Source organism: Theropithecus gelada, chromosome X (genome assembly GCF_003255815.1).
Source record: "Theropithecus gelada isolate Dixy chromosome X, Tgel_1.0, whole genome shotgun sequence".
Taxonomy (NCBI): Eukaryota; Metazoa; Chordata; class Mammalia; order Primates; family Cercopithecidae; genus Theropithecus; species Theropithecus gelada.
Window position 1 is genome coordinate 137,264,816 of NC_037689.1, and position 19,049 is coordinate 137,283,864.

The 19,049-nt window shown below is 38.7% G+C and overlaps 1 protein-coding gene and 1 non-coding gene across 3 annotated transcripts in view; both read right to left on the reverse strand.

Moving 5' to 3' along the window:
• The window catches only part of MCF2 (MCF.2 cell line derived transforming sequence), a 125,057-nt gene extending 108,272 nt beyond the window's left edge, over positions 1-16,785 (reverse strand). For both annotated transcript variants that reach the window (XM_025372298.1, XM_025372297.1), the window contains exon 1: positions 16,664-16,785. The gene's annotated coding sequence lies outside the window, so the exon portion shown is untranslated. The remainder of the gene's footprint in view (positions 1-16,663) is intronic.
• On the reverse strand, positions 8,798-8,901 carry LOC112616757. The gene has a single exon (XR_003117776.1). It is a non-coding gene; the product is annotated as a small nucleolar RNA U13 (small nucleolar RNA).
• Positions 16,786-19,049: the final 2,264 nt, after the last annotated feature.

Genomic DNA, 19,049 nt, shown 5'->3' on the forward strand with positions numbered 1-19,049 from the left:
AAAAAATATAAAAATCTAAAAGGAAAAATTTTAAACTTCTGTATAATTAAAAACATAAACAAAAGTCAAATCACAAATGGGAGGTTATTTACAAAGAAATAAGGTAACCAAAAAATAATATCCTTCAAGGGATCCAGAATAGCCAAAACAATCTTGAAAAAAAAAAAAAGAGGACTCACACTTCCTGATTTAAAACCTTACTACAAAGCTGCAATAATCAAATCAGTGTGATACTAATATAATGATAGACTTATAGATCAATAGAATAGAACTGCGAATCCAGAGAAAACCCTTGCATCTAAGGTAAATTATTTGTGACCATGGTGCCAAGACAATTCAACAGAGAAAGAATAGTCTCTTCAACAAATTGTGAACCTTAAAATGTACATACCCTTTAACTTGAGGATCTCTCCTACAGAAATAATCAGAGATTTTTGACAAAAGTTTATATGCAAAGCATTATTAATTATAGCCCCAAATTGGATACAACCCACACATCAAACAATAGCAGGATAATAAATTATGATACATCCCTAAATGGATATCCATAAATCTATTATCCATAATGGATTTTATGGATTTTTTATCCATAAGTGCATACAATGGATTGTTACACATATCAATTATTAAAAATGGCATTCCTTGAACTGCTGGAACTGTTCTGTATCTTGATTCTATCAATGCCAATATTCTGCTTGTGATATTGTACTATATGGTTTTGCAAGATGTTACCATTGGGGGAAACTTGGTAAAGGGGATACAAGATCTCTCTGTATTATTTTTTTTTCTTGAGATGGAGTCTTGCTCTGTCACCCAGGCTGGAGTGCAGTGGCACGATCTCGGCTCACTGCAACCTCTGCCTCCTGGGTTCAAGCAATTCTGATGCCTCAGCCTCCTGAGTAGCTGGGATTACAGGTGCACGCCACCACACCGGCTAATTTTTGTATTTTTAGTAGAGATGGGGTTTTGTCATGTTGGCCAAGCTGGTCTCGAACTCCTGACCTAAGGTGATCCGCCCACCTTGGCCTCCCAAAGTGCTGGGATTACAAGCGTGAGCCACCACGCCCAGCCTCTGTGTATTATTTCTTACAGCTACTTATGAATCTAGAATTATCTTAAAAAGTCTAATTTTTAAAATGAAATTATTGAAGGATTTTTAAGAACACGAGAAAATGATCATGACCTTATGTTGATTGACTTATCTGCATGCAAGATGAATATGCAGTATAATTTCAACTACGTGCTATCTATAAGCATTGAAAGAATGCTGGAAAAAACATTGAGTGGATGGATAGATGATAGCCAAATATGAGAGAGGGAGAGAAAGCCTAAGCTCACATGAGCTCCTTCTGTGTCATCCATAAAATCATTAATTATGCAGTCATTGAAAATAATTACCTCTTCTCTGAAGCTTTGCTAGACTCCCTGAACCAAACACCTTCTTTCATGCCCGTTCATCCTACCTTTCTCAAGCTGATTCTTATCATGTGTTGCAATTGTTTGCAGGTCTATCATTCAGAAATACTCTGAGGCCCTTGATGCCAGGAGAAATGTCTTATTAAGCACTGTCTTCCAGGGCTTGGCATATGGTAGGCCCTCAAAATGTGGGTTACCTGAATGGGTGAATAAAGTGACAATGAGTGAACATCAGTCTTAATTTTACTGCTGACCCTTATTGGAAAGAACACTAATCTCAGGGTTTTTCAGGTCTGAAGAAAAAGACGCATAGCTGTAACTCAGTCTTTAATTTGCATAGCACATTCAGATTCATCTACATTACTTTATAATGCAGTCTTTGGGGCCTTACAATGTAACTAACTCTTTCGGAAATAAGGCCCTTTGGTATTATTTCATTAATGCCCTTGGATGAATTCTAAGGATAAACCAGCCTTATACCAAATTTCTCTCTCTAATGTGATGTAGTAAGGTGTTACACCATTTGCCTAAATCTTACCCCTCCTGAGTAGGACACAGGGAATTTGAGTAACAGGGAATACCCTCCCTCCTTCCCTCCCTCCCTCCCTCCCTTCCTTCCTTCCTTTTCTTTTCTTTCTTTTCTTTCTTTCTTTTCTTTCTTTCTTTCTCTTTTCATTCTTTTTCTTTCTTTTCTTTGTTTTCCTTCCTTCCTTTCTTTTCTTTCTTTCTCTTTCTCTTTCTTTCTTTCTTTCTTTCTTTCTTTCTTTCTTTCTTTCTTTCTNTTTCTCTTTCTTTCTTTCTTTCTTTCTTTCTTTCTTTCTTTCTTTCTTTCTTTCTTTTCTTTTCTTTCCTTCCTTCCTTCCTTCCTTTCTTCCTTCCTTCTCTGCTCTTCTTTTCTTTTCTTTTTGTTTGAGACAGAGTCTGGAGTACTGGAGTACAGTGGCTCAATCTCAGCTCACTGCAGCCTCCACCACCTGGACTCAAGCGATCCTCACGCCTCAGCCTCCCAAGTAGGTGAGATTACAGTTGCACGCCACCATGCCTGGCTAATTTTTCTTTTTCTTTTTTTTTTTTTTTTAGTAGAGATGGGGTTTCGCCATGTTGGCCAGGCTAGTCTCAAACTCCTGTCCTCAAGTAATCTGCCCACCTTGGCCTGGAATATTATTTCATTATAGTAAATTAGGCATAGGTTTTGAGAAACCAGAACGTCTGAAATGCTGAAAATGGAAGTAGGCAATAAAATTAAAAATATCCTTACTACCTTTGATTTTGAGAGGTTCTACAGAATTCAGGAAGTCTATTGACATGTGAGGGGGTTACCAAATGAAAACTCCTCATTTGGAGAATAAGGATAATAGCAACTTCACAATTTATATAAATTACTTGTGATTATATAAAGGACTGTATCAAGTTTCACACATTAGGTTCTTTGCCATGTATGCAGGGGACATTGGTAGTTTTTGCCTGCCTAGTTGGCATCTATGTACTTCAACATTCCTATGGAGAGTCCCTGTTCCATTCTAAATCCATGTGACACAGATGAGACTTCCAGCAAACCCCCACTTCAGGGCAGGAGGGTAGTCCAGGCCAAATAAATCAGCGTATTCTGTCCCCATGGCCACTGTGATAAGTTTGAAGCAATGATACACAATCCCAGGAATTTCTAGAACCAATGAAAGGTAGAAATTATCTTCACTGAATTGTTCGTTACTAAGATGAGGTAAGCCTAAGGCTGCAAAGACAGGCTGCCTGAAAATGAAACCAATATCATGAAAACAGGGCTGATACATATAAACAGATTCCTAATGATATTATTTGAACATCTGGATCCAGCCATGACTGAAGAAATATCCACCCACTAGATTTTTCAGTTACATAGATCAATAAATTTTCTTTTGTCCTTAAACTAGCTTACAGTTGGGGTTCTATCATTTGCAACCAAAAGAATCCAAACTAATACATTATGACTAATACATTATAATCTAACTCCAGATTGGCATCATGGAGCCTTCTTAGATGTATGTAAAAATCCTGAAAAGTATGTTAAATGCAAGGGAGTCATTTTGACACCCTCAGCTAAGTAAGCCCAAAGAGATTGATCAATGAATTGACCTGAATCCAGGCCCTGACATTGACTTAATGTTTATCCCTTCTCAGGAAATTCCTCAGAAATTTTATTCTTATATGTTTCCATTTATAGATCTTCAATTTCGTGCCATTTTAAAGGCCAAAACTTTCCTTTCCAAAGAAAACATTGTTTCAGAGGTAAATATGATTTCTGTTGTGCTTTAAAAGAAGTAGCTCCTTTAAAACTTGCTCTGGGCCAGACGCAGTGGCTCATGCCTGTAATCCTAGTACTTTGGAAGGTCAAGGTAGTTGGATCACTTGAGCCCAGAAGTTCAAGACCAGCCTGAGCAGCAAAGGGAGACCCCGTCTCCATAAAAACTACAAAAATCAGCCAGGTGTGGTGGTGTATCCCTGTAGTCCCAGCTACTCTGGGGTCTGAAGTGGGAGGCTCACCTGAGCCCGGTTGGAGGTCAGGGATTGAGGCTGCAGTGAGCCACGATTGTGCCACTGTACTCTAGCCTTGGTGACAAAGCGAGACCCTGTCTCAGAATAAAAACAAAAATAAAAATCCTTGCTCTGTTCTGATGGCCAAAGGCTGTGTAAAAAGTTTAAGAATATTTCCAATGCAATTATATTTGTAGTCGAGCAAACAAGTACTTCTGTAAATGTTGGCAGTCCTTTTATGAAATGCTTTGAGTACTTGCTCAAACGATGATGATATATTGGAAATGCAAATGTTAACTGCTTGGGGCAGAATTAGAGTCAGGAGTAGGAGTTTGGAATCATAACTTCCCAATTCTTTCTTTAATTTTTAGCTAGACTTGCTTCTTTCCACATTAGGCATGATGAGTTTAGGCTCAACGAAATGGGAATAGTTTGTTTCTTTCTGAGTTTCTGTGCCACCCAATCAAATATTTACTGACATGAATTGGGACTCGAGACTGCCATCTGAAAAGATGACCAAGTTAAACAGCTAGAAGACCAAGTTAAACAGCTTGACCTAACAAAACTGGTTTTACCAGACTGGTTATATAGGTCACGTGAAGATAAAAGTATAGGTAATAGACTGTAATATAGGTCCATAGTTGTACATATGACCTGGTTATTTCTCAAAAATATATATTCTTAGGCAACGATGACCAATAAGAAATGTACAACGAGGACTTAGTATGTAAGACATGTTGTTTAGTTCATATAAAGATGAATTTAAAGGATCAAGTCTTTACATGATGAGTAGTTTACCATCTTAATTTGATATACAGTTGCTGTTACTACTAATAATTACAAAATTAATAATAAGTGTACATCTTCATTTGCATAATGTTTTAAGCACTTTTTCATCTCTCATCTCATATGATCCTCCCAACACATGTACAAGGAAGGCCCAGTTTATTTACTGCCACTTTCCAGGTGAGGAGACTGAGGTTTTGAGGAGCTGAGTTTCCGAAGTTTGTGCTGTTTGCCCAAAGCATAACTAGAACTAGACTGTAAGTTGGCTGACTCTGATCCTAGCATTTCTGAAGTGAAAACAACCATACCAATGAATTATAATTTTGCAGATCTGTAGCTTGATAACATTACGCCAGAATAAAATTCCGTAATTCTCAGTCTTCCTCTGTCTTAAAGGAATCTTAGTGCTTATAAAGCTTATAAAGTCTAGTCTCCCAATCCATGAATAGATTCACCTCTTAGCAATGACTGTATCATTTTTAAGGATTCCAGTATTCCAGAATATCATATTTTTTATTGTAACAGCATTACTGAGATAGAATACACATGCCATACAAGTCTCCCATTTAAAGTGTACAATTCAATGGTTTTAATATATTCACAGAGATGTACAACCATCACAATCTAATTTTGGAACATCTCATCGTCCCCAAAAGAAACCTGTACCCTTTAGCTGTCACTTCCTAAGGCCCCACATCACCGCCAGCCCTAGGAAACCACTAATCTATTTTCTGTCTCAATGGATCTACCTATTCTGGACATTTCACACAGATGGAATCCTGCAATATGTAGCTTTTATATTTGGATTCTTCCACCTAGCACGTTCTCCAGGTTTAACCATGCTGTAGCATGTATCAGTATTTCATTCCTTTTTAAGGCTGAATAATACTTCATTGTATGGCTAGACCACATTTTGTTTATTCATGCATCAGTTGATAGATACCATGTTTTTAAAATATAGAAATATTGAAACCCTGATATTTTAAAACAAAGTATTTTTTCTCCTAAGAACATTGTCATTTTTATCTGAAATCTAATCTTTGGATGTGCACAGAGAATATCCTGTATTAAAATTTCAAGCTAGAGATACACTCATTTTGAAAGTATTCTCAGGACAGACTTTCCAAGGCCTCTTATTGTTGAAATAGCTAGTTCTGGGTTACTTGTGTGGTTGAGCATCTTTTTCTGTTTCCTAGTCATTTATCTGTTCTTTCGGAGTCTGTTTGTGTCCTTGGTCTTCTTTCAGAGGACTCTGACGGAATAAACTTAGAATAGGGTGTGGGCATTAAAATGAGGACATGAGAACGAAGTTGTGATGGAGGATGATGAAAGGAGAGAAATAGGTGCTGGGAGATTCTTAGGCCCAATTTCCATTGTTTTCCCTTTCACCTGACCACTTCCTTTTCTCTGGTTTAGGTTCCTTCTGCTTCCTTCCTCCTTTTCCATCCAAGCCAGATTTCTTTTCTTAGGAGCCTACCCCTCCTATGATCATTTGTTCTACCCAGAATCTTCATTCTCAATCATCCTATCTGGAGGCACTCAATCCAGAAGGACAGAACAGCCTCATCTGAGCCTCCCCCAGGAGGAACAGCACGTTATAATATTGGGAAGAAGATGATAGCCGTATCTCCATTTTAATAGAATACTGATATTTTGGCATGACTTGAAATACCGTTGTAGCTGGAGGAGAGTTTCACCACCACTACCCATAGTCAGACCAAGCCATGGATCCAGGGGCCTTAGGGGTCAGCTGAAACCCAGAGGTCTGTAGCATTTGTGCTACATCTCAGTCACTGGCTCTGTGGCTGTTGCTATTGCAGACCCCTCCCAAGCCACTGTGGTTCTTCAGGATGCAAACAAAGACACTCCCTTCCTTACCTTCCCCTCAATGTTTAAAGGCTGTTTCATGCAATCATTAGTCTGTGTAGTTTGAAATGGCAGATGAAACACACTATTTTCACTATTTTTGGAAGGTCAAAAGTAGACAAAGTCACGAGCCAATGTTCAGGGAACCCCAGCTTAGGATGAGGTGGGAGATAGGCTCACAGAAAGGAACATGGACCAAAGGGAAGCCTTGCGATTTGGAGACAGCAGGTACTGTGAAGGGTAGGAGTGAGGCTCATGCCCCAAAACAGTGACATTCATTAAAAGACTCTAATGTGGGAAAAGTCCCTCCTGCCTCCCCAGATCCACCCATTATCGAAGGACAGCCCCCACACATAGCACATCCCCTCCTCCCAAGGGAGTAGAGACCTCTCTGGGGAAACTGAAGGCCCTCTGGAGGAAAAACTTCCCAATCTGGTATTGACGGGTTTCCCGTTATAAGATTCTATACCTCCTCTTGGTCACCCTAAAGCAATAATTTCCAGTTGGCAACCCTCTCCTATAAACTCCCCCATCAGTTTTTCTGGATGTCATCTTTAAATACGAACAGGCAGGCTAAGATCACCAAATGTTTGAGGTAAGTCACCGTGATGGTTACTTTTACGTGTCAACTTGGCTAGGCTATAATTAATCCATCAAACACTAATCTGGGCCTCGCTGTGAGGTTTTTGTATATATGATTAATTTCTACAATCTGTTGACTTTAAACAAAGGGGATTATCCTTGAAAACCTGGGTGGCTCATCCAATCAGTTGAAAGGTCTTAACAGCAAAACTAAAATTTCCCTGAAGGAGAAGAAATTCTGCCTCAAGTCTGAGGTGTCAACACCTGCCTGAGAATTTCCAGCCTGCTGGCCTGCTTTATATATTTCAAACTTGCCTAGCCAGCACCCTATGATCCTGAAAATCAATTTCTTGAAATAACCACCTACCTACTACAAAAAACACCCTCTCTCTGTCTCTTTCTTTCTCCGCCTCTGTGTGTCTCACTCTGTCAATAGATTATACGTGCATGTATATAATGTATATAATACACAATTTAAAGGATCTAGAACTAGATGTACCATATGACCCAGCCATCCCATTACTGGGTATATACCCAAAGGATTATAAATTATGCTGCTATAAAGACACATGCACACGTATGTTTATTGCAGCACTATTCACAATAGCAAAGACTTGGAATCAACCCAAATGTCCATCAGTGACAGATTGGATTAAGAAAATGTGGCATATATACACCATGGAATACTATGCAGCCATAAAAAAGGATGAGTTTGTGTCCTTTGTAGGGACATGGATGCAGCTGGAATCCATCATTCTTAGCAAACTATCACAAGAACAGAAAACCAAACACCGCATGTTCTCACTCATAGGTGGGAACTGAACAATGAGATCACTTGGACTCGGGAAGGGGAACATCACACACCGGGGCCTATCATGGGGAGGGGGGCGGGGGGAGGGATTGCATTGGGAGTTATACCTGATGTAAATGACGAGTTGATGGGTGCAGCACACCAACAAGGCACAAGTATACATATGTAACAAACCTGCACGTTATGCACATGTACCCTACAACTTACAGTATAATAATAATAAATAAATTTAAAAAATAAATAAATAAATAAATAAATAAATAAATAATAATAAAAAATAAAGAGGAAAAAAAAAATACACAAATGTAAAGCACACACGTAAGATTCTACACATACATGTACAAAGTTTACTAGTTCTTGTTTCTCGGGTAGAACCCCAACAGACAGAAGTCACCAAATGCAAAAGGAGACCAAGACAAACAGTGAAAATGATCTGGGCCCTGCCTGCGTTGTCAATCTTAACCTCGTACACTTTGCTCCAACCACACTAGCCTTCCTGGTGTTCCTGGAACACAGAGTGCTTGTTCTTTCCTCAGAGTCCATCACCCCTGGAGCTGCCCCCCACTGCAATGGTTTACCTGGCCTGCTATCCCGATTGTATTCAGGTCTCTGTTTAAGTACTATCACAGCAGAGACATGGTCCCAGTCTACTCTTTAAAACAGACATCCCCCTACTCCCATATGCTCCATCCACTGAATTTTGTTCATTCATAGCAACGACAACTTCCTTAAATAATAGTATTTATCTGTATATTTACTAGTTTTTTTCTCTGACAAGAAAAAAATATCTACAACAGGAACCTTTTACGTCTTTTTTTCCCTTCATGTCAGACGGGTAATGTGCCAATGTTGTAACAAGTTTTGAGGGAGGCACATCTCACACATGTACATGAAAACCCAATCATCACGTTTATGAACTAAAGAAGGATCTTTTTGTGTCTTGTTCACTATTGTGTCCCCATCACCTAACACAGTGCCTGGTCCTTTAAGAGTTGAAGAGATGATATATGGACGGAATGATAAATGGAAAAAAATCTCTGAAAGAAACAGACGTAGTTCAGGGAACAGTGAACTTTAAAAACAATGCTAATTGGTTACACGCTGAAAGGTTCAAATCCTTATTATAATCCATAAACAATAAGGGAATACTGTGAACAAAGAACAATTGGAGAAAAAGAAAGAGAGCTTTTAGACCTGAAAAAGATTGGTGAAACTTTAAAACCTCCACAGAAGCGTCCTAAGCTACCAACACAATGTCACTGAATGCAAAGTTAGGAAGGGAAGTGCAGAGTTGACCCTCACTAGCTGGTTCGAGCCAATATCAGCACAACACTGATAGGTGCAGGTAGCTGATGTGGTAGACGCTGTAATGTGCCCTTCAGATCCTCCTTCAGGAAGGCAGGACGTATTGCCCCGTCTGTTGAGAAGGCTGGCAGATAAGTCTTTGGCTGTCAGCCTTATTCAGGGATTGCCTCAGCTGAAAAGAGCTGCCTAACCAAGGTCACAGCCCCTTCCAAAGGCATCCCACATTAAATGACTGAACGACTTGGGGTATCAGGGGCTAGTTCCCTGGTCCCAAATGGGGACCACACTGGCAAATTATCCAATCTTTAGAATTTCTTGTAAGGTTGTATGAGGCTTCTGTCACGAAGCCTTCTTCCTTCTCTTCCCTACTCTTCTGCATGTGTTAATCCCAGTAATGTGCCTTAATATACCTCCTGTATCTATTTTCTCTTCTAAGTCATGAATTGCAGTCATTAGATGATAGTGATCAGGAGGAGAGAGAGGAGTGAGTGTGGAAAATTTGAAGAAATAAGGGAAGGGTGAAATTGTTATTTGAGAGTGAGAAATTGAGTTTCTAGCAAAGTATAGTGGAATTGTCTCAGTGTTGAGTGAGAAAAAAGATAAGAGACAAGAAGAATAAATTCAGGAGGTCCAATATCTCACAGGAATGCAAGAGAAAAAAAGAACAGAGAAAATGGGAAAGGATAGGCTGGGCACGGTGGCTCATGCCTGTAATCCCAGCACTTTGGGAGGCCGAGGAGGGGGGATCACCTGAGGTCAGGAGTTCAAGACCAGCCTAGCCAACATGGTGAAACCCCATCTCTACAAAAATACAAAAATTAGCTGGGCATGACGGAGGGTGCCTGTAATCCCAGCTACTCGGGAGGCTGAGGCAGGAGAATTGCTTAAACCCTGGAGGTGGAGGTTGCAGTGAGCCAAGATTGTGCCATTGCACTCCAGCCTGGGTGACAGAGCAAGACTCTGTCAAAACAAAACAAAACAAAACAAAACAAACAAACAAAAAACAAAAAACACACACAAGGGAAAATTGGGAAGGATATTTCAAAGAAATAATAGAAGAAATAGAAAAAAAGTTTTCCGGAACTGAAGAACAAGAATATTTGTATTAAAAGAGCCTATCAAATGTAAAATGAGATTATTCAGAAATAACTACACTGATAGACATCCTTATGAATTTTAAAGTATACCACAGACATGATAGAGAACTTAAATATTTATAGATGGAAAGAAGTAAATATCTTACAAAGGATCAATAGGCACAGAGAAAGCTTTCAATAACTTCCAACATCCCTTCATGATAAAACCCCTCAACAGACTAGGTATCAAAAAAATACATCAAAATAATAAGAGCCATTTATGACAAACCCACAGTAAACATCATATTGAATGGGCGAAATGTGGAACTATTCATCTTGAGAACCAGAACAAGATAAGGATGCCCTCTCTCCACTCCTATTCAACATAGTACTGGAAGTCCTAGCCAGAGAGATCAGGCAAGAGAAAGATGCCTCCACGTATGAAAAGAAGTCACACAATCTCTTTTCCTTGATGATATGAATCTATACTTAGAAAATTTTAAAGATGCTGCCAAAAGGCTCCTAGAAATGATAAACAACTTAAGTAAAGTTGCAGGATACAAAATTAATGTACAAAAATCAGTACTATTTCTATGTATCCACAACATCCAGGCTGAGAGTGAAATCAAGAACACAGTCCCCAAAATGTAACAAATCACCACTAAAGAACTTACTCATGTAACCAAACACCACCCGTTCCTCAATAACCTGTGGAAATGAAAAATTAAACAAAAATAAAGAACACAATCCCACTTACAATAGCCACAAAGAAAATGAAATACCTAGAAATACACCTAACCAAGGTGAAAAGTCTCTACAAAGAGAACTACAAAACACTGCTGAAAGAAATCAGGAATGACACAAATAAATGGAAAAACATTCCATGTTCATGGATTGGAAAAATCAATATCATGAAAATGGCCATACTGCCCAAAGCAATTTACAGATTCAGTGCTATTCCTATCAAACTGCTAATCACATTCTTCACAGACTTAGAAAGAAAAACTATTCTAAAATTCACATGGAACCAAAAAAGAGCCCAAATAACTAAAGCAATCCGAAGCAAAAAGAACAAAGACGGAGGCATCACACTACCCAACTTCAAACTATACTATAAAGCCACAGTAAACAAAACAGTTTGGGTGGCTGGGCACAGTGGCTCACACCTGTAATCCCAGCACTTTGGGAGGCTGAGGTGGGCAGATCACTTGAGGTCAGGAGTTTGAGAACAGCCTAGCCAACATGGTGAAACCCCATCTCTACTAAAACATACAAAAATCAGCTGGGTGTCATGGCGGGCACCTGTAATTCCAGCTACTGAGGAGGCTGAGGCAGGAGAATGGCTTGAATCCAGGGGCAGAGGTTGCAGTGAACTGAGATCATGCCATTGCACTCCAGCCTGGGTGACAGAGTGAGACTCAGTCTCAAAAACAAACAAATAAAGACAGCTTGGTAGTGGTACAAAAACAGATACATAGACCAAAGGAACCGAATAGAGAGCTCAGAAATAAAGCTGCACAGCTACAACCATCTAATCTTTGACAAGGCCAACCAAAACAAGCAATGGGTAAACAATTCCATATTCAGTAAATGGTGCTGAGATAACTGGCTAGCCATACGCAGAAGACTGAAGCTGGACCCCTACCTTTCTCCATATGCAACAATTAACTAAAAATGGATTAAAGATTTTAATGTAAGATCTCAAACTATAGAAATCCTGGAAGAAAACCTAGGAAATACTCTTTTTGACATTGGCCTTGGAAAGAATTTTTGTCTGAGTCCCTAAAAGCAATTGCAACAAAACCAAAAATAGATAAGTGGGACCTCATTAAACTAAAGAGCTTCTGTACAGTAAAAGAAACTACCAGCAGAGCAAACAGACAACCTACAGAATGGGAGAAGATTTTTGTAAACTATGTATCTGACAAAGGCCTACTATTCAAAATCTATAGGGAACTTAAATAAATTAACAAGTAAAAACCACATAACACCATTAAAAAGTGGGCAAATGACATGAACAGACACTTTTTGAAAGAAGACATACAAGTGGCCAACAAATATATGAAATAATACTTAGCATCACTAATCATCAGAGAAAAGGAAATCAAAACCACAATGAGATACCATCTCACACCAGTCAGAATGGTTATTACTAAAAAATCAAAAAACAACAGATGCTGGCTGGCAAGGCAGCAGAGAAAAGCAAACACTTATACACTGTTGGTGGAAATGTAAATTAGTCCAGCCGCTGTAAAAAGTAGCCTGGAGATTTAAACTTAAAACAAATCTACCACTGGACACAGAAATCCCATTACTGGGTATGCACCCAAAAGAAATTATTCTACCAAAAAGACACATGCATTTGTATGTTCATCACTGCAGTGTTCACAGTAGCAAAGACATGGAATCAACCCAGGTTCCCATCAATGGTAAATGGGATAAAGAAAATGTACCACTCCTATTCAACATAGTGTTGGAAGTTCTGGCCAGGGCAATCAGGCAAGAGAAATAAATAAAGGGTATTCGATTAGGAAAAGAGGAAGTCAAATTGTCCCTGTTTGCAGATGACATGATTGTATATTTAGAAAACCCCATCGTCTCAGCCCAAAATCTCCTTAAGCTGATAAGCAACTTCAGCAAAGTCTCAGGATACAAAATCAATGTGCAAAAGTCAGTAGCATTCTTATACACCAATAACAGACAAACAGAGAGCCAAATCATGAGTGAACTCCCATTCACAATAGCTTCAAAGAGAATAAAATACCTAGGAATCCAACTTACAAAGGATGTGAAGGACCTCTTCAAGGAGAATTACAAACCACTGCTCAATGAAATAAAAGAGGACACAAACAAATGGAAGAACATCCCATGCTCATGGATAGGAAGAATCAATATCGTGAAAATGGCCATACTGCCCAAGGTAATTTATAGATTCAATGCCATCCCCATTAAGCTACCAATGACTTTCTTCACAGAATTGGAAAAAACTACTTTAAAGTTCATATAGAACCAAAAAAGAGCCCGCATTGCCAAGACAATCCTAAGCAAAAAGAACAAAGCTGGAGGCATCACGCTACCTGACTTCAAACTACACTACAAGGCTACAGTAACCAAAACAGCATGGTACTGGTACCAAAACAGAGATATAGACCAATGGAACAGAACAGAGCCCTCAGAAATAATACCACACATCTACAACCATCTGATCTTTGACAAAACTGACAAAAACAAGAAATGGGGAAAGGATTCCCATTTAATACATGGTGCTGGGAAAACTGGCTAGCCATAAGTAGAAAGCTGAAACTGGATCCCTTCCTTACACCTTATACGAAAATTAATTCAAGATGGATTAGAGACTTACATGTTAGACCTAAAACCATAAAAACCCCAGAAGAAAACCTAGGCAATACCATTCAGGACACAGGCATGGGCAAGGACTTCATGTCTAAAACACCAAAAGCAATGGCAATAAAAGCCAAAATTGACAAATGGGATCTAATTAAAGTAAAGAGCTTCTGCACAGTAAAAGAAATTACCATCAGAGTGAACAGGCAACCTACAGAATGGGAGAAAATGTTTGCAATCTACTCATCCGACAAAGGGCTAATATCCAGAACCTACAAAGAACTCAAACAAACTTGCAAGGAAAAAAAAAAAAAACCCATCAAAAAGTGGGCAAAGGATATGAACAGACACTTCTCAAAAGAAGACATTTATGCAGCCAACAGACACATGAAAAAATGCTCATCATCACTCGCCATCAGAGAAATGCAAATCAAAACCACAATGAGATGCCATCTCACACCAGTTAGAATGGCAATCATTAAAAAGTCAGGAAACAACAGGTGCTGGAGAGGATGTGGAGAAATAGGAACACTGTTACACTGTTGGTGGGACTGTAAACTAGTTCAACCATTGTGGAAGACAGTGTAGCGATTCCTCAAGGATCTAGAACTAGAAATACCATTTGACCCAGCCATCACATTACTGGGTACATACCCAAAGGATTATAAATCATGCTGCTATAAAGACACATGCACACATATGTTTATTGCAGCACTATTCACAATAGCAAAGACTTGGAACCAACCTAAATGTCCATCAGTGACAGACTGGATTAAGAAAATGTGGCACATATACACCATGGAATACTAAGAAGCCATAAAAAAGGATGAGTTCATGTCCTTTGTAGGGATATGGATGCAGCTGGAAACCATCACTCTCAGCAAACTATCGCAAGAACAGAAAACCAAACACCACACATGTTCTCATTCATAGGTGGGAATTGAACAATGAGAACACTTGGACACAGGAAGGGGAACATCACACACGTGGGGTGGGGAGAGGGGGGAGGGATAGCATTAGGAGATATACCTAATGTAAATGACGAGTTAATGCGTGCAGCACACCAACATGGCACATGTATACATACATAACAAACCTGCACGTTGTGTGCATGTAAAGTGCACGTTGTGCACTTTAAGTTCTAGTACCCTAGAACTTAAAGTATAATAATAAAAATAAAAAATAAAAGTAAAAAAAAAAAAAAGAAAGAAAAGAAAATGTGCTACATATACTCTATGGAATACTAGGCAGCCATAAAAAAAGAATGAAATCGTTCTTTGCAGCAACATGCATGGAGCTGGAGGCCATAATTCTAAGCAAGTTAGTGCAGGAACAGAAAACCAAGTACCACATGTTCTCATTTATAAATGGGAGCTAAGCATTGAGCACACATGGACATTAATATGGGAACAATAGATATTGTGGACTACTAGAGGGTGCAAGGAGGTGGGGAGGATTAAAAAAAAAAAACACCTATTGGGCACTATGCTCACTACCAGGGTGACAGGATCTGTACTTTAAACCTCAGCATCATGTAATATTCCCATATAACAAATCTGCATATTTACCCCCTTATCTAAAATTAAAGTTGAAAAAAAAAATGAAAGAAAATGACATTGAACTTCTCAATAGCAACAGTGGATTCTACAAACTAATGGAAAAATAAATACAAAATCGGGGAGGAAAGGTTTTTCAGCTTGGAATTTTATACTGCGTCAGACTCTCAAACAAAAATGAAGGCTGTCAAAGACATTTTCAGACATAATAATTATTATTATTAATAAAACTTTATAACCCATATAAAGAAGTTAGTAGAGAATGTATTCCCCCCAAAATATGATGAAGTCAATCAACGAAGAGCAAGACAATGAATCTAGGAAATAACGATCCGATATAGGAGCACAGACAAAGGGAATTTCAGAAAGAGATTTTCAGCTAGCCTGGAGAGCAACCAGCTCAGATGAAAAAATGAGGACACAGGGCTCTGGGAGGGAGCTGCTCCCATCCCTTTCTACCTCTTTCTCACCAAGTTTGGTGAGTTTTCATTAGGACCTTTTTGGGCCCCTCAAGAAACTTCCAAGAACCTTGCTTATCAGAGAGAAAAAGGGTTGGAGTTTCCAACCCTTTCATTCTGAGAAGACCTCTAGGTTCTTCACATAAACAGTCCCACTTCTTCCCCAGAAACTTTCTACCTCCACAAATAAATACTATAGAGCAAGAATAAAATGTGGTTTTGCCTCACTAGAGACCCTGCTTTAAAAAATGTGAGAAACATTACCATATTCTTTTGGAAGATTGCCCTGAAGACCTCCGATTTTTCTTTGCTCCCCAAGTCTACATCCCCCCGGCTACCTTCTGGGGATCAAGGTAGTTCTTGGTCTGGAAAATTCGCGTGCTTAAAAAGAATTGGACACAAATAATGGAATGATCTTTTACCCACTGAAAATAAATAATTTGCTGTCCAAATTTATAAGCCAATCATATGCAAGTTCACAAGGCAATTTCTCAAGTCCTAATCACTATTGGGCTCAGAGACTGAGGCCCATAGATTCCATAGGAACCACACCAAGGTACAGCCATCCCATGAAGCCCAGATGCACATCAGATTTGTTATACCAATAATTCCAGGTTTACAGTGGTGAGGTTTTAATCCAGAGTTGAGAAATTCCCACCTGCCTTTACTTGGGAATCCTAATTATTTTAGAAGAACCCGAACAGTTGACAAAGAACTGTCAGAGAAACCCAAAGCAGGTTATTGCAGTCTGTATGGATGGATACACCTTTACAAGAACTGCACTGTGTCCTGCAACTCATTGGTCTTAGAAATGGGGGATTCTAGGAAAAAGGGGAAACAACACAAGAATGAAAATGACTGGCTATGGGGGATCCTATCTATAAAAATAGACTGACCCACTCATTGCCCCAATCCATTTCTTATATTAGTCTAAGGTAAAGAAATCCTTACCACAAATGTTTGTTCTTAAGACGGTCGCAGCTTATTCTGTTTCCTCGGCCAAAAGAATGCACAATACTCTCTGCCTGCTCCAAGAACAAAAGCCTTCTTGCTCTTAACATGAAAAAAAGTTTCAAAGCCAATCTGATGTCAGCAACTAAAAGTGTAGAGAAGCCTTGACTTGAAGTAGAACCGAGAAACAAAATTATAAATCATACACTGTATCACAGTAGAGGAAGGAGACCTAATTTTTTTTTATTTACAAGGACAAATCTGGAGAAACAGAACGCCCACTCAAGAGTTAGCCCGACAGTTTGAAAACAAAATACTTTTGCACAAAATGCAGAAGAAGCTGGGCATGTCTTTTTTTTGTACATGACAAATAAAAATTATATGGTGTACAATATGATTTCTGATGTATGTGTACATCCTGGAATGGCTAAATCAGGCTAATTAATACTTTCTTTACCTCACATATGTATCTTTTTTCTGGTGGGAACATGTAAAATCTACTCCCTTAGCAGTTTTCAAGTATACAATATATTGTTATTAACTATAGTTATCATGATGTACAATAGATCTCTTGGCAGGGCGCAGTGGCTCACACCTGTAATCCCAGCACTTTGGGAGGCTGAGGTAGGTGGATCACTTGAGGTCAGGAGTTTGAGACCAGCCTGGCCAACATGGTGAAACCTCATCTCTACTAAAAATACAAAAATTAGCTGGGCGTGGTGGCAGACACCTGTAATCCCACCTACTCAGGAGGCTGAGGCAGGAGAATCGCTTGAACCCGAGAGGCAGAGGTTGCAGTGAGCTGAGATCACACCACTGCATTCCAGCCTGGGCAATAAAGTGAGACTCCGTCTCAAAAAACATATACAGATAAAAATATGAAAAAATTTTAAAAAATAAAAAAACAGATCTCTTGAACTTTGTCCTCCTGTCTACGTGTAATGATGTATCCCTTGATCAACATCTCCCAAAACCCTGCCCCATCCTCTGGAAACCACCATTCTACTTTCTGCTTCTATGAGTTTGACTTTTTAAGATTCACCATAGGAGTGAGATCATGTAATATTTTTCTTTCTGTGTCTGGATTATTTCACTTAGCGTAGCGTCCTCTAGGTTCATCCGTACTGTCACAAGTGACAGAATTTCATTCTTTTTTAAAGGCTGAATAGCATTCCTGTGTGTGTGTGTGTGTGTGTGTGTGTGTGTAGTGCATATATATATACACACACCATATTTTCTTGAGGTTGCTTCCATATCTTGGCGATTGTGAATAGTGCTGCAATGAACATGGGAGTGTAGATATGTCTTTGACAGACTGATTTCATTTTCTTTGGATATATACCCAGTAGTGGCATTGTTGGATCATATGGTAATTGATCATATGACCATAAATGCCTGGATTTTTTCTGGGCCAAAACATCCATACTGTTTTCCATAATGGCTGTACTAATTTACATTCCCACCAGCAAAGGCTCCCTTTTCTCCACATCCTCACAAGCACTTGTTATCTTATGTTTTTGATAACTGCTACCCTAACAGGTACAAAGTGTTCTCTAAATGTGGTTTTAATTTGCATTTTTGTGATGATTAGTGATATTGAACATTTTGTCATATACTGGTTGGCCATTTGTATGTCTTCTTTTTAAGAAATGTCTACTCAGGTTCTTTGACCATTTCTAATTGGGTTATTTACTACTTCTTTTTGCTATTGAGTTCTTTATATATCTTGGGTATTAATCACTTATCAGATGTATGGTCTGTAAGTATTTTTCTCATTCCTAGGTTGTCTTTCGACTCAGTTGTTTCCTTTGATGTACAGAAAACTTTTTAGTTTAATGCTATCCCATTTGTCTATATTTCCTTTTGTTGTCTGTGCTTTTGGGGTCATATCCAAAACATCTCTGCCTAATGTCAAGAAACGTTTCTTCTATGTTATTTATTTATTGTGAATGGACACATAGCAAATACACACACACACACACACACACACACACACATCCTGGAATGGCTAAATCATATATACATATCAATCATATATATGTATATATACGTATATATATGTATATATATGTGTATGTATATGGAGTGCAGTGTGATGTTTTAATACATGTATACATTGTAAAATGATGAAATCAGGGTAATTAGCATATCCATGACCTCATATATTTGTCATATCATTGTGTTAAGAACATTCAGTTTGAGGTCTTACCTTTAAGTCTTTAATCCATTTTGAGTTGATTTTTGCACATGGTGTGAGATGTGTCTAATTTCATTCTTTTGCATGTGTATATCCAGTTTTCCCAACACCATTTATTGACGAGGCTGTCTTTTCTCCATTGCATGTTTTTGGCAACTTTTTTAAGATCAGTTGACCATAAATGCCTGG